A 15,542-nucleotide genomic window follows, 5' to 3' on the forward strand; every position below is an offset into this window, starting at 1 on the left:
TGAAGTGAGCATTTCTAAATTTCCTAATAAAGAATGAAGAATGGACAGGTCAGGGATATAGGGAACTTTGCTCTAACTCTTCCAATTCAGTAAGAGGCTGAGAATGGGGAAAATGTCCAATCTCTGGGTTTATTATACTTGAAAGATATGCATCCCGGGCACAGGGGCAATATGAATCAACCACATTTCCCCTAGTTCACATTAGGATAGACTGGAGTTGGGAGACACTTGCGGCAGAGATATCAATTAGGAGGCTGTTCTGATAATCCAGATGATAGATTATGAAGCTCTGAACTATGGTGGTAGTTATATGAAAAGAGAGAATGCTAAATGGTATAAGATATTGATCTATATCTAGTTTTGGCCAGGCTGCTTTCTAGTTTTCTCAACCATTTTTACCAAATAATTCATTCTGATCCCCAAAATGTGGATCTTCACTTCTTTTTTTATTGTTTTGTATCTTTACTTTTGTGAAACACAAGATTACCATAATTTTTTTTCCAGAATGCACACAATTTTTATTAAGTTTACTGTCTTATATGAGCATGGTTTGTAGCACCCCAAAACAATTACAATAGTAACATCAAAGGCCATTGATCATAGATCACCCTAACATAATAATAATGAGAATTTTGAAATATTACAATAATTAACAATATGTAACAGAGAGACATGATATGAGCACAAGCTGTATTGGAAAAATGGCAACAATAGACTTGCTCACTATAGATCAAAGCATTCCATCTACTCTCTTTCATGAGATTTCTATTGTATGTGTGAAATATGACTTCTATCAGGAGCAATATGGAAATATGTATTATGTGAAAGTACCAATATAACCTATGTCTCCTCAGGGCCACCATATGTATTTGGGAGCAATAGGCTGTAGAGATATACTGGCACTATAGAGGAGTTCCTTTACCAAGCTTGCTTCCTGGCACCAAGGAAGAAATTCCCGAATCAAATCAAACAGGAGCTTTTCCTGAGTAGTCAAAGGGGTAGAGGATTTTCCAGGGTTGGGCATCACTCCAGTCAGTCTGGGGGTCCAGGCTTAGGATCATAACAAAACAAGACTCTTGTAGATCATATAGTATTTAACAAAATAAGTTTTTAATAACATGGCAAGAACCCCAAAAAGCCAACTTTACAATTTTACACAGGGTCATCCTAGTCTATCTAGATTTATGCTAGCAAGAGCTGTTGGCTGATGCAAGAGAGTTAATAGGGAGCTTTTATCCCTTTGAGAGCAGCCATAAAAGTGCCTCCCGAGTTTTCTTGGATCCAAGTTCCTCTCTGACCATCAGCAGAAGGGACTATTTCATGCTGATAATAAATGGTAGAATGTAAGCTCCTTGAGGATGGGGACTGACACATAATAGACAGTTAATAAATATGTTTTGAAATATGAGACAAATGCTCTCTAAGCTTCTTGATCACAATTATAAGTACAGCAACGAAGGTCATGAGGGCTGAGGTTGCTATTGAGGTTGAGGATCTGTTAAACATAGGCCTTTTGGTGATAGGTGCTTACTTTAGAAATAGTGTACAGGAAGTTGGGGGTGGGGGATGGAGAAGGGGATAAAGCTCTAAGGCTGGAAGTAAAGCCACAGTTTCCTCTAGAGAGCCACAGGGAGAAGAATCAAGAGTTCTCTATGGGTGTGTTCGTGTATTCATGTACCCTCAAACATATGTCCGTTAAAGATGGGGAGGGGAAAAGGAGAGAGGGTGTGCCCTCCTCTTTGACACTGAGGCTTAGAACTCTCCCCCTCCCTTCTTTACCTCACACTCACTTCTATTCCAGCAGAACTTGAATTATAGATTCTCAGAAGTAGAAAAGATTTACAGAGATCATTTAGTCCAATCTGTCTGTCAAGCAAGATTCTCCTCTAAAATATCATCAATAATTGATTTTCCAGACTCCTTTTAGATACTTCCAGAGATAGAGAACTCACTACATTGCATGACTTTTGGTCAGCTCTAATTATTAGAAGCTGCATGCAGCTAGGTGGTATACTAGAGTCCCAGACCAAAGTCAGCAAGACCTAAGTTCAAATTTGGCTGCAGACACTAATAGGGCAAATCACTTAACCGTGTTTGCCTCGGTTTCCTCATTTGTAAAATTAGCTGGATAAAGAAATGGCAAATCACTCCAGTTTCACTGCCAAGAAAATCCAAAATGGGGTCAAGAAGAGTCAAACATGACTGAACAGCAGAACAGCATTTGAACAAATTATTAGAAAGGTTTTTCCCCTGATATTAAATCAACTTCAGCTTCTATGTACTGGTTGATCCATATTCACTCCTCTGGAGTTAAGCAAAACAAGTCTAATCCATCTTCCCCATGACAGCCCTTCATATGTTTGAAGATGGCCTTCATCTTCAAGTCTTCTCACTTGATCACCATTCAGTTATCAGCTGAAAATTGTACCTTCTGCAAGAAGCCTTTTTTGATTTCCCTTAATGCTAATACATACCTTCCTTTGAAAATCTCTAATATACGGTATATAGATTATTTGTGAACAGTAGTTTACATGTTGCCTTTCCCATTAGACTTTGGGGACCAAGGATAGTGTTTGTCTTTCTTTGTATTTTTTCAACAGTTCTGTGCAATGCCTCAATACAGAGTAGGTTCTAAATTAGTGCCCATCACCTTGAATTGATTATAATTTGGTTTCCAGATTTCTTTGCCAATAATTAAAGCAGACATAGGCAGAGAATTTCTATAAACCACTGACCAACTAGATGGCAATTGAATATTTTAGTTACTTGTCCAAATATTTCTTTTTCCAAAAGTCTATAAGATATATTAAGATACTTATTTAGCCAAAGTATTTGTACAAATATGACAAACAGGGAATCAACAAGGAATTTTCCACAATAGAGGTGGTAAATAGGATTTTACAAAGAGGTAAATAGATTTTTAAAAATAAATTTTATGTTTATAAAATATAAATAAGATTTTATAAATAAAATTATATTTTTATATTATCAGAAATATAAGAGTTTTAAATAGGATTCTATGAATAGATAAATAGGTGGGTAAATAGGATTAAATTGTAGTAGAAAAAATGTCATTTTATACATCTGGGAAGAATGTTCTCACTAGGGTCATAAGAACATTCATAACATCAAGGAAATTTGAAGAATCTTCTATAAAGATCTCAAAAAGCAATGTGTTAGTAGTAATGGTAGTGAATGGCAGGTAAGTTTGTATTAATCTTTTTCTTCTATTCTTCTCAGTCCCAATATCACTGCCCTTGACAGAAAACAGACAAAATAATAATTTTTCTTTCCACGATCCATTATTATCCCTAATTATGATCTTATCCACCTTAAACCTATGACACCCTTTCTTTGATCTTCCCCTTGCCTCCAGTATAGTAAACTAAAAGTTCTTTCTTTTATCATCTGCTTCAGCTCATTTTGAGTTCTAGCACCTCTTGACACTATTATAATAGGATCATGGTGGATTATTACTATTATTATTAATTCTCAGCTACCCATCCTTATTTTCATTTTGTCTTTTTTAAAAATCTAAGTTGTTCAGTGAGATTCTTGTGCAATCTCATATCTCTTTTAAAAATATACCTTTTTTTCTCTCATCAAAATTCTTTCTTTGTAACTTTAGAGTTTCACAGAATTTTGGAATTTGAGAATTGAAAGATACCTAAGCACTATCTTATCCAGCCCATATACAAAATGATTTTATTCTTTTTTTTAACCCTTACCTTCAATCTTAGAATCAATACTTTGTATTGGTTCCAAGGCAGAAGAGCAATAAGGGCTAAACAATGGGGGTTGAGTGACTTGCCCAGGGTCACATAGCTAAGAAGTAGCTGAGGCTAGATTTGAACCCAGGACTTCTTGTCTCTAGGACTAGCTCTCAATTCATTGAGTCATCTAGCTGCCTCCAAAGTTTTCATTGCTGAGACCTTCTTCTTACTGATGATTATATAATTTTAGTCAATGGGATCATAGGATCATATATTTGGGGCTCGAAAATACCTTTAAAGGCCATCTAGTCCAACTCCATCATTCTATAGAGGAGGAAAATGAAGCACAAGATACTATATATTCTTTCCCTATACTTTTGAAAAACTTGTTTTCCTAAAATATAGGCTTCATGCCAGACAATGCCTGACTTTCCCCTCCTTTGTCACAAATCCTAAGGTGGAGTGATCTCTTTTTTTCCAGGTTTCCCATCATTTCAATACCAGGAACCAGTTCCTTATTACTGATAATCAGGTCCATAGCAGAAAATCTCCCTTATGGCTTCTTCCCCTCATTTATATTTCATCTTTTCATCATTTGAAGAAAGCAAAATGGAGGACATGGGACCTGGCAGAGGGACAGATGTTCAAAAGGTAAAGAAGGGATGAATGAGAGAAAGTAGGGAAAACCTTAGTAGATGGTGAATGAACCCTTCATTACCTGGACCCTTCCTACCTTTCCATTCCTTTTAAATTATTACTCTCTTCCACATATTCTTCCATCCAGTGATATCCATCTCCTTACTTCTCTTCCACAAAGGCACTTCATCTTGGAGTATTCTCACTGACTTTCCCCCATACCTAGAATTCTCTTCCTCGTCCTCTCTACATCCTGGATTTCCTGACTTCTTTCAAGTGTCAAGTAAAATTCTACTATCCTCAAAATACTTTTTCCAATGTTGATTAATATTGGTGGATCCCTTAATATTTTTTCCAATTTTTCTTGTATGTATCTTGTTTGTACATGGTTTTTTTGCATGTTGTTTCCCCCATTAGACTGGGAGTGCCTTGATGGCAGATATTGTTTTTATCTTTCTTTCTATCTAGAGTGCTTAGAAATATGTCTAGCACATAGTAGACTTGCAATAAATACTTGCCAACTTGATTTGTAAGATTCTAAAAGGGTGTGCAAGACTGCACATGAAATTAATGAATGCTCTCCTCTTCGGGGGTTGTACCTGCCATTAGTCTGAAATATTTAAATTTTGTAATTGGGCAACGCGTTTATTATTTGTTGAGGGGTTATAAAGAAAGAAGGCACAAACTCATACCTGATACATTTCCTATTTCAACTTTGGTGACAATAGAAGGACAAATGTGATATTATCAAGAGCATGGGGAAGGGAACCAGAGAACCTAAGTTTGAGCTCCAGTTGGACTGCTTCCTTGGGCAAGTCACCTAATTTCCTCTGGAACTTAATAAAATGAGGAGGTTGGGCTAGATGAACTTTAAGATTCCTTCAAGCTCCAAAATTCTATGGCCTAATTCATTCAGTTTTCAAAGTTTTACTTTCCTAAAACTTATAGTCCTGTTGTAAATTCTGGAGCAGCTAAGTGGTATAGAGGATGAAGTGTTGAACTTAGAGCCAAAAAAACTTGCATTCCAATCCTGCCTTGGATATTTACCAGGTGTATGTCTCTGCACAAATCACTTAATCAATGTCTGTCTCAGCTTCCTCATGTGTAAAATGGAGATAATAATAGTACCTACCTAACAAGATGGTAGAATGAAATAAAATGAGAACCTATATAAAAGCACTTTGCAAACCCTAAAGTTCTATGTAAGTACTAGCTGTTATTAATTTACTGATAATTTAATTTTTATTTAAGACAGTAATAATTTGCTTTTATTGCTCTGTTTTGGTAAGAAAAAGGACTTTGATAATATCAGTATCTTTAATAATCACTAGAAACAAAGAAAGCCAAATTCAGTAGGGAAGGAAAGATAGTAGAAGTTGAGTTGAATAGTATTGGGGAGGGTAGATTCCATTTCTCACCCCAATTAAGAACTGTCTGCAAAAGATCATTGCCATACATCTATGTGATATATAAAGTCTTTGAGTAGAGGGGTCTAGAACCCCTAAATTGCAAAACTTCAACCCAGACACTTCCTGAAACAAGGGAGATAAGATATGGTGAAAGGGACCAACACAACTACGTTTGACTCCCTGCGATGCTCTCCTAAGCCATTTAATGTATACCCAAATGGCCCTACTTTTTTCATTTTCAAACACAGATGTTCCAATACAGGTTTCCAGGTTCATACAAGCTCTCACAATGCCTGCTTTATCTTTCTGTAACCTCTTTCGAGTTCCAAAGCAAGGTCAGGAGGTTGCCTTACCACTTTACAAATAGCAAAAATGAGGGAAAGTGAGGAACAAAGCAGGCTACTACCATGCAGCAGATTTTTCATTTTGTCTTAAAGAAAGAGGATTGAAGCCTGCTCTGTACTGGGAAGCAGCTATTTGCAGAATATAGGAAAAGGAAGCAAGGAAAGAAAGTGCCACTTGGAGAGGAAGAGGAGAGTTATGGCAGCCCAAGGAAGCTGTTCAGAGATGACATTAGACAACTTTGTAAGCCTCTATACCCACACATTTTATTCATTTTTCAGTTGTGTCTGATTCTTTGTGACCCCATTTGGGACTGTCTTAGCAAAGATCCTGGAACAATTTGTCATTTCCTTCTCCAGTTCATCTTACATATGGGGAAACTGAGGCAAACAGAGTTAAGTGACTTTCTCAGGGTCACACATCTAGCAAGTATCTGAGGCCAGTTCTTAAGTCAGAAAGATGACTCTTCCTGACTCCAGGCTCAGCCAGCACTCTATTCACTGTGCCACCTAGCTGTCCATCACACACACACACACACACACACACACACACACACACACACACACAGAGGTGAAGTTGGTTATTAGTGTTTATTAAACCATTCTCTGTTAACTTTTCCTCTCATCCTACTCCAATGTGCTGAGTTTGGGACAATATGAAGTATATGGAATATACCCAAGAAATAGTTTCTAACTTAAGAAAAGAAGCATTTTTTTAAAGAGAGAAGGACTAAGGTCTCCTCCGTCAAATGACAATAAAATAAAGAGCTTAAAATTTTCAGCTCTTTAGTGTCTCATTGGGACACAATCAGTAGAAGGTTACGGACACTGTAAAGGAGCCATGTTTGATGGTACAGAGCAAGAGTTCAAAAGCAATGGGCAAGTGGCCAGATGAGCCAACATCCCAGTGCCACAGAGGGGAGGCCCAGTGCAACCTGAAACAACACCAATGACTAGATCCTCCACCTTCCTATTTGCCTTCTCCTTCCTTAAACTCTTTTGCTAGATTATCATGAATGAAAGAATGAATGAAAGAATGAATGAATGAATGAAAAAAAGCTTTTATTAAGCACAATATGCAAAGCACTGTCATATTCCAGTAGAAAAGCAAGACAGGCCCTACTCTAAAGGAACTCACACTCTAATAAGGGGAGGTGAGAATTAGGGAGTTGAGAAAACAAGCATTCATTAAACTCCCGTTATGTGACATGCATTGTGCTAAGATAGCACACATAGCTTTCAGCTACAAGCCAAATGGAAAAGCCCATTGGTTTTTAGCATGCAATGGCCAAGCATTGGTAATGTATCTTCTTTAATGTTATTTTCTCAGTATAAAACATAACCATTTCATCATATTACACTCCATAAATGGGAGTAATCTCATGGCTCTATCCTGAGCCCTCTTTGCTTCTTTCTTTATATGCTCAGTGACCTCATCAACTCCCATGGGTTTAAATCATTTCTGTGTTGATGACTCTCAGGTCAATATTTCCATTCAAGGAACAGGCACAGCAGCGACAGTTCTATTCTCTTCCTTCCCAGAATCTTCCTCTTTGCTTAGCAAATTCTCACACCCTTTTGCTTTCCCAATCCCAGTGATGTTGAATCCCAGCCTACCAAAGAGTAAACTATCTCTCCACCCCAACTCTCACTAGTCATCTCATCACCATTGACCTTAACATTATTCCTCCAGTGACACATTCCATCTGTTTGCCTCTTTCGTTGTGCCTTCTAGAATTCCCTTTCCATAATTAGCAAAATTCTTCCCCTCCCACAGTAAAACTGAATCTATAACTCTTTTCTAGTTCTGGCTATACCATCTCTCATACTTCTCTACTCTGCTTACTAGTCTGTCATAACTCACCAATCTCTCCTCCTTTGACATTCAAACACCCTAAATTGATCACTCAGCCTAGGTGCTTGTGGCTTTTAAACCCTAACCCTCAAGTCTTTCTTTTTTAGTCTTAAAAAGTTCAGAATCTGGCTCACAGTCTTCCTTGGTGCTACAATTCTTGACCTTATACTAGAGTCAAAGTACACTTTAACCTCTCAGATCCTCAATCTACTCAACTCTAATAGTGTGTTTTTCTATTCCTCTTGGTTACATACAAGGTCGTCCATTCCCTTTATCTCACCATTACTCAATATTATTCAACTTTTGTGATCAAGAACTCTGAAATTCATTTTTTTCTGATCATAATCTCTCTATATTCCTTCTTTCCCTGTGTCTGACTTATCCTAAATCTTCCTCCTCACTGTAACCTCCAGTCCCTTTATGTTTTTTAAGGCCAGTACTTCCACCACCTTCCTCTTCTGATCCTGTTTCCATGCTACTGAATGGAACTTAAGAAAGCCAAACAACTATGTTAACTGGATCCAATACAAATTTATGCTATCTAGTCTTAATCGAGCCCTCACTGAAATGAGGTAAAAGTTTTATTCCTTCTTAATTGATTCTCCACAACAGCTATTGCAAATCTTCTCTTTCTCCTTAAACCTCACACAACACCCTCTATGCTTTTACATCTGAAGAACTTGCCTCATAGAAATCAATCTCCATGGGATCCTTCTTTCTCCCTTTTCTTCATCTTACATCATCTCCCAGTCTTTCCTCCTTTATTCTAGTCTCTAATGAAGCCACCTTTTCCCTTTCCAGTCTTCTACACATACATCCCCTAAATGTCCCCATAATCCCACCTTTTTTGGCCTTCTCCAATAGATTTGTTCCCTCAATCATTTCCTCTTTCTCTCTCTCTAATCTTCAGTCTTTCCCTTGGCTCCTTCCTTGCTATGGAAAAACACACCCAAATCTTCCCCATCCTTAAATAAGACAAAAAAAACCCCCACTTCATTAGACCCTACTAGCCTCTCAAGTTATCATCCTATATCTCTCCTTCCTTTCTCAGGCAAACCCTTAGGGAAAAAAGACCTCTCTATATTCATTGACCCCAATTCCTATTTCAACAATTTTTTAATCTGACTTCTGACCATATGGCTCAACTAAAACTGAGAAATTGTAGGATCACAGATTTAAAGCCAAAAGAAATCTTAGGAGTAAAGAAAATAAGCATATATTAAGCATCTACTGTGTGCCAGACATTATAGTAAGTGCTTTTTAAATATGATTTCATTTGATCCTCACAACAATGAGATGTAGGGGCTATTGTAACCCCCATTTTACAGTTGTGGAAACTAAAACAAACAGAGGTTAAGTGACTTGCCCAGGTTACACAGCTAGAGCCTTAAGCCAAATGTGAACTCAGATTATCCTGACTCCAGACCCAGTGCTCTATCCATTGAATGACCTAAATGCCATATAGTCCATAATTCCATAGGGGTCATATAATGCAATCCCCCCATTTTGAAATTGTAGAAAATGAGGTTTGGAATTATTAAATGGCTTGCCTAAGGTCATAGTCGATAGGCAGCTAGGTAGTTCAGTGGACAGAGCCCTGGACTTGGAATCAGAAAGACAAGTTAAAATCCTACCACAGATGCTAATTTAGCTTTATGTGATTCTAGGCAAGTTACTTAACCTCTGATTACCTGTTTCCTCATCTGTAAAATAGGGATAATAATAGCACCTATCTCACAAGGCTGTTATGAGGATCAAACAAGATAGCACAATCTAAAGCTCTTTGTTAACCTTAAAATGCTCTATAAATGCTAGCTATTAGATAACAGAAGTAGGGTCAGTGCCTTAGTGGGCACGATAGACAGGGGAACTGAGGTAGCAGTGAAGATCCTTATACCTGGATTGTTAATTGCCCTAGCTTCAGCTGCTCCTGTGACAGTCAATCACAACTGAGCCTTGTACAGAAGCTTTCTTGTGATGAAAACTGAAAACTATTGGTTGAGAACTCTGGAGATGGAAAGCAGATAGTTTTCTGGCAGAGAGGATTTTCCTAACATATGTTAATAGTAGCCACTGTGCCAACAACAGGATCATTGAATGGGTGGGCAGCCTAGAAAGATGGCTGTTTCATTTATTCAGCCTTGTATTAAATCCCTCCATTTGAACCTTGTTAACTGGACTCTTCTCTCACTTTGTAAATCTGGTGAGAAGTGGGAGCAGGGAGACTTCCGGTCAAGATGGCGGCTTAGAGAAAGCTAAAGTTCAGATCTCTGGAAACCCCTTCCCGATCTCAAACTGTATGCTCCTAGGGCACCGAAATTCAAAACGAACAACAGTATAGATCCCGGGAACCCTCCCCCTGGACCTGGATCAAAAGGTACGGCTCCCCAAAAGCCAGAACCCGAGATCACTCGGATCTAAGGGGTAGGCAGAAGGAAGGTCCCAGGACCCATCCCCCCCAATCCAGAGCACTGAGTCCAAGGCAGCAGCTGGAACCTCAGAGCAGGCAAAAGGACCTCGGGGCCGGCTATTCTGAAGGCTGCATCCTGAAAACAACCTGACCCAGTCGCGGGGGCACCCAACACAGACAGCAGGGAAACAGAGAGAGATGGGAGGGAGCCTGTAGCCCCCTGGCTGGATCCTTCCATCTGAGTCTCAGGGAAGGTCCCTGCATCAGGGCATACTCAGTCCAACCCAGCTGAAGTTAATCCTATCAGGAGCCCTCGGAGCTCCAGGAAGCCACGGCCCCTCCCCCCTCAGAGTGCAGGCTCTTCTGGCCTGCTTCTGGCTGGCAAAGGCACTGAGATACCTTGTGGACAGTGCCAAGCAAAGCTCAGAGCATAGAAGTAAGGCAACGAAGAAGCATCAGGAGGAAACTGAGAGCAGTAACACCTCAAACCCCAGGCTTCCCTGGGAAGACAGAACAACAGCTGCATAGAAAGGACAATTTGCCTGGGGCTAAAGCCTCTGAACACCAGACAGAGATAAGAAGAGCTAGTCCTCCCCACTCAGATAGAGATGGAAAACAGCACAGAAAAGCCTCAAAATGCCAAGAAAAACAAGAAGAATGGGGCGACTTTGGACACATTTTATGGAGCAAAAATACAGAGGAGATAGAGGAAGAAACACAAGCAAATGCTCCGAAACCTTCCAAAAAAAATGGAAACTCTCCACAAACTCATGAATAATTTGAATCAGAAATGATCAAAAAGATGGAAGCCTTCTGGGAGGAAAAGTGGGAAATAATGCAAAAGAAATTCATGCATCTACAAAACCGGTTTGACCAAACTGAAAAGGAAAACCAGGCTTTAAAGGTCAGAATCAGGCAAGTGGAAGACAATGAGCATGTAAAAGAACAAGAATAAATAAAGCAAAGCCAAAAGACCAAAAAATTAGAAGAGAACATAAAATATCTCACTGACAAGGTCATAGACTTGGAAAATAGAGGGAGAAGAGACAATTTAAGAATAATTGGACTACCAGAAAAGCCAGAAATAAACAGCAAACTTGACATTGTAATACAAGATATAATCAAAGAAAATTGCCCAGAGATCCTAGAACAAGAGGGCAATACAGGCACTGAAAGAGTTCACAGAATACATTCTACACTAAATCCCCAAAAGATAATTCCCAGGAATGTTGATTGCCAAATTCCACAGCTTTCAAGCAAAAGAAAAAAATCTTACAAGAATCCAGAAAAAGACAATTTAGATACAAAGGAATGCCAATCAGGGTCACACAAGACCTTTCAAGTGCCACTCTGAATAACTGTAAGCCATGGAACATGATTTTCAGAAAGGCAAGAGAGCTGGGCCTTCAACCAAGAATCAGCTATCCAGGAAAACTGACTATATACTTCCAAGGGAAAGTATGGGCATTCAACAAAATAGAAGATTTCCAAGTTTTTGCAAAGAAAAGACCAGAGCTCTATGGAAAGTTCGATATCGAAAAACAAAGAGCATGGAATACCTGAAAAGGTAAATATGAAGGAAAGGGAAAAGGAGAAAAATGTTATCTTTTTCTTTTATTCAAACTCTCTTCTATAAGGACTACATTTATATCAATCTATGTATATTAATATGTGGGGGAAATGTAATGTGTAAATAGGGGGGAAAGAAAAACCAAATAGAATAATCTTTCTCACACAAAGATTCACATGGGAAGGGGAGCTGAAGAAAACTCCTATAAGAAGGAGAGGAAGAGAGTTTTTACTTAAACCTTACTCTCTGGGAAATCAACTCTGAGAGGGAAAAACATCCAGATCCATTGGGATCTTGAATTATATCTTACCCAACAAGGGTAGGGAGAAGGGAAAACCAAGGGGGAGAGGGGGAGAGGGAAAACAAAAGGGGAGGGAAAGAGAGGGGGGAGGGAGAGGGAACAAAAGGGGAGGGTCTAAAAAGGGAAACATATCAAGGGAGGGGATAACGGGGACTGATTTAAAGTAAATCACTGGATTAAAAGGTAGAGCTGAAGGAAAAAAGGTTAGAATTAGGGAAGGTTATCAAAATGCCAGGCAGTCCACAAATGACAGTCATAACCTTGAACGTGAATGGGATGAACTCACCCATAAAACGTAGATGAATAGCAGAATGGATTAGAATCGAAAACCCTACCATATGTTGTCTTCAAGAAACACACATGAGGCGGGTTGACACCCACAAGGTCAGAATTAAAAGATGGAGTAAGACCTTCTGGGCCTCAACTGACAGAAAGAAGGCAGGAGTGGTAATCATGATATCTGATAAAGCCAAAGCAAAAATAGACCTGATCAAAAGGGATAGGGAAGGTAATTATATTTTGTTAAAAGGGACTTTAGATAATGAGGAAATATCACTAATCAACATGCATGCACCAAATAATATAGCACCCAAATTTCTAATGGAGAAACTAGGAGAATTGAAGGAAGAAATAGACAGTAAAACCATATTAGTGGGAGACTTAAACCAACCATTATCAAATTTAGATAAATCAAACCAAAAAATAAATAAGAAAGAGGTAAAAGAAGTGAATGAAATCTTAGAAAAATTAGAATTAATAGACATATGGAGAAAAATAAATAGGGATAAAAAGGAATACACCTTCTTTTCAGCACCACATGGCACATTCACAAAAATTGACCATACATTAGGTCACAGAAACATATCACACAAATGCAGAAAAGCAGAAATAATAAATGCAGCTTTCTCAGATCACAAGGCAATAAAAATAATGATCAGTAATGGTATGTGGAAAACCAAATCAAAAATTAATTGGAAATTAAACAATAAGATACTCCAAAATTGTTTAGTTAGAGAAGAAATCACAGAAACAATAATTTCATCAAGGAAAATGACAATGGTGAGACAACCTTTCAAACCTTTTGGGATGCAGCCAAAGCAGTAATCAGAGGTAAATTCATATTCCTGAGTGCATACATTAACAAACTAGGGAGAGCAGAGATCAATGAATTGGAAATGCATATAAAAAAACTTGAAAGCGATCAAATTAAAAACCCCCAGCAGAAAACCAAACTAGAAATCCTAAAAATTAAGGGAGAAATTAATAAAATCGAAAGTGATAGAACTATTGATTTAATAAATAAGACAAGAAGCTGGTACTTTGAAAAAACAAACAAAATAGACAAAGTACTGGTCAATCTAATTAAAAAAAGGAAAGAAGAAAAGCAAATTAACAGCATCAAAGATGAAAAAGGGGACATCACTTCCAATGAAGAGGAAATCAAGGCAATCATTAAAAATTACTTTGCCCAATTATATGGCAATAAATACACCAATCTAGGCAATATGGATGAATATATACAAAAATACAAACTGCCTAGACTAACAGAAGAAGAAATAGAATTCTTAAATAATCCCATATCAGAAAATGAAATCCAACAGGCCATCAAAGAACTCCCTAAGAAAAAATCCCCAGGGCCCAACGGATTCACAAGTGAATTCTAACAAACATTCAGAGAACAGTTAATCCCAATACTATACAAACTATTTGACATAATAAGCAAAGAGGGAGTTCTACCAAAGTCCTTTTATGACACAAACATAGTACTGATTCCAAAACCAGGCAGGTCAAAAACAGAGAAAGAAAATTATAGACCAATCTCCCTAATGAATATAGATGCAAAAATCTTAAATAGGATACTTAGCAAAAAGACTCCAGCAAGTGATCATGAGGGTCATTCACTATGATCAAGTAGGATTTATACCAGGGATGCAGGGCTGGTTCAATATTAGGAAAACCATCCACATAATTGGCCACATCAACAAGCAAACCAACAAAAATCACATGATTATCTCAATAGACGCAGAAAAAGTCTTTGATAAAATACAACATCCATTCCTATTAAAAATACTAGAAAGCATAGGAATAGAAGGGTCATTCCTAAAAATAATAAACAATATATATCTAAAACCATCAACTAATATCATCTGCAATGGGGATAAACTAGATGCATTCCCAATAAGATCAGGAGTGAAACAAGGATGATCATTATCACCTCTACTATTTGGCATTGTACTAGAAACACTAGCAGTAGCAATTAGAGAAGAAAAAGAAATTGAAGGCATCAAAATAGGCAAGGAGGAGACCAAGTTATCACTCTTTGCAGATGACATTATGGTCTACTTAAAGAATCCTAGAGATTCAACTAAAGAGCTAATTAAAATAATCAACAACTTTAGCAAAGTTGCAGGATACAAAATAAACCTGCATAAGTCATCAGCATTTCTATATATCTCCAACACAGCTCAGCAGCAAAAACGGGAAAGAGAAATCCCATTCAAAATCACCTTACACAAAATAAAATACCTAGAAATCTATCTCCCGAGACAAACACAGGAACTATATGAACACAACTACAAAACACTCTCCACACAACTAAAACTAGAGTTGAGCAATTGAAAAAACATTAACTGCTCATGAATAGAAAGAGCCAATATAATAAAAATGAACATCCTACCCAAACTTATTTATCTATTTAGTGCCATACCCATTGAACTCCCAAAAAATTTCTTTACTGATTTAGAAAAAACCATAACAAAGTTCACTTGGAATAACAAAGGATCAAGGATATCCAGGGAAATAATGAAAAAAAATACAAAGGAAGGGGGCCTTGCAGTCCCAGATCTCAAACTATATTACAAAGCAGCAATCATCAAAACAATTTGGTACTGGCTAAGAGACAGAAAGGAGGATCAGTGGAATAGACTTGGGGCAAGTGACCTCAGCAAGACAGTATACGATAAACCCAAAGATCCCAGCTTTTGGGACAAAAATCCACTATCCGATAAAAACTGCTGGGAAAATTGGAAGACAGTGTGGGAGAGATTAGGACTGGATCAATACCTCACACCCTACACCAAGATAAATTCAAAATGGGTGAATGACTTGAACATAAAGAAGAAAACCATAAGTAAATTAGATAAACACAGAATAGTATACATGTCAGACCTTTGGGAAAGGAAAGACTTTAAAACCAAGCAAGACATAGAAAGAGTTACAAAATGTAAAATAAATAATTTCGACTACATCAAATTAAAAAACTTTTGTACAAACAAAACCAATATAACTAAAATCAGAAGGGAAGCAA

The 15,542-nt window shown here is 37.8% G+C and overlaps 1 protein-coding gene across 2 annotated transcripts in view; it reads left to right on the top strand.

Moving 5' to 3' along the window:
- The window catches only part of NCALD (neurocalcin delta), a 569,529-nt gene that overhangs the window by 314,965 nt on the left and 239,022 nt on the right, over window positions 1-15,542 (top strand). The gene's annotated exons all lie outside the window — the stretch shown is intronic.

The sequence above is a fragment of the Monodelphis domestica genome, chromosome 3 (genome assembly GCF_027887165.1).
Source record: "Monodelphis domestica isolate mMonDom1 chromosome 3, mMonDom1.pri, whole genome shotgun sequence".
Lineage (NCBI taxonomy): Eukaryota > Metazoa > Chordata > Mammalia > Didelphimorphia > Didelphidae > Monodelphis > Monodelphis domestica.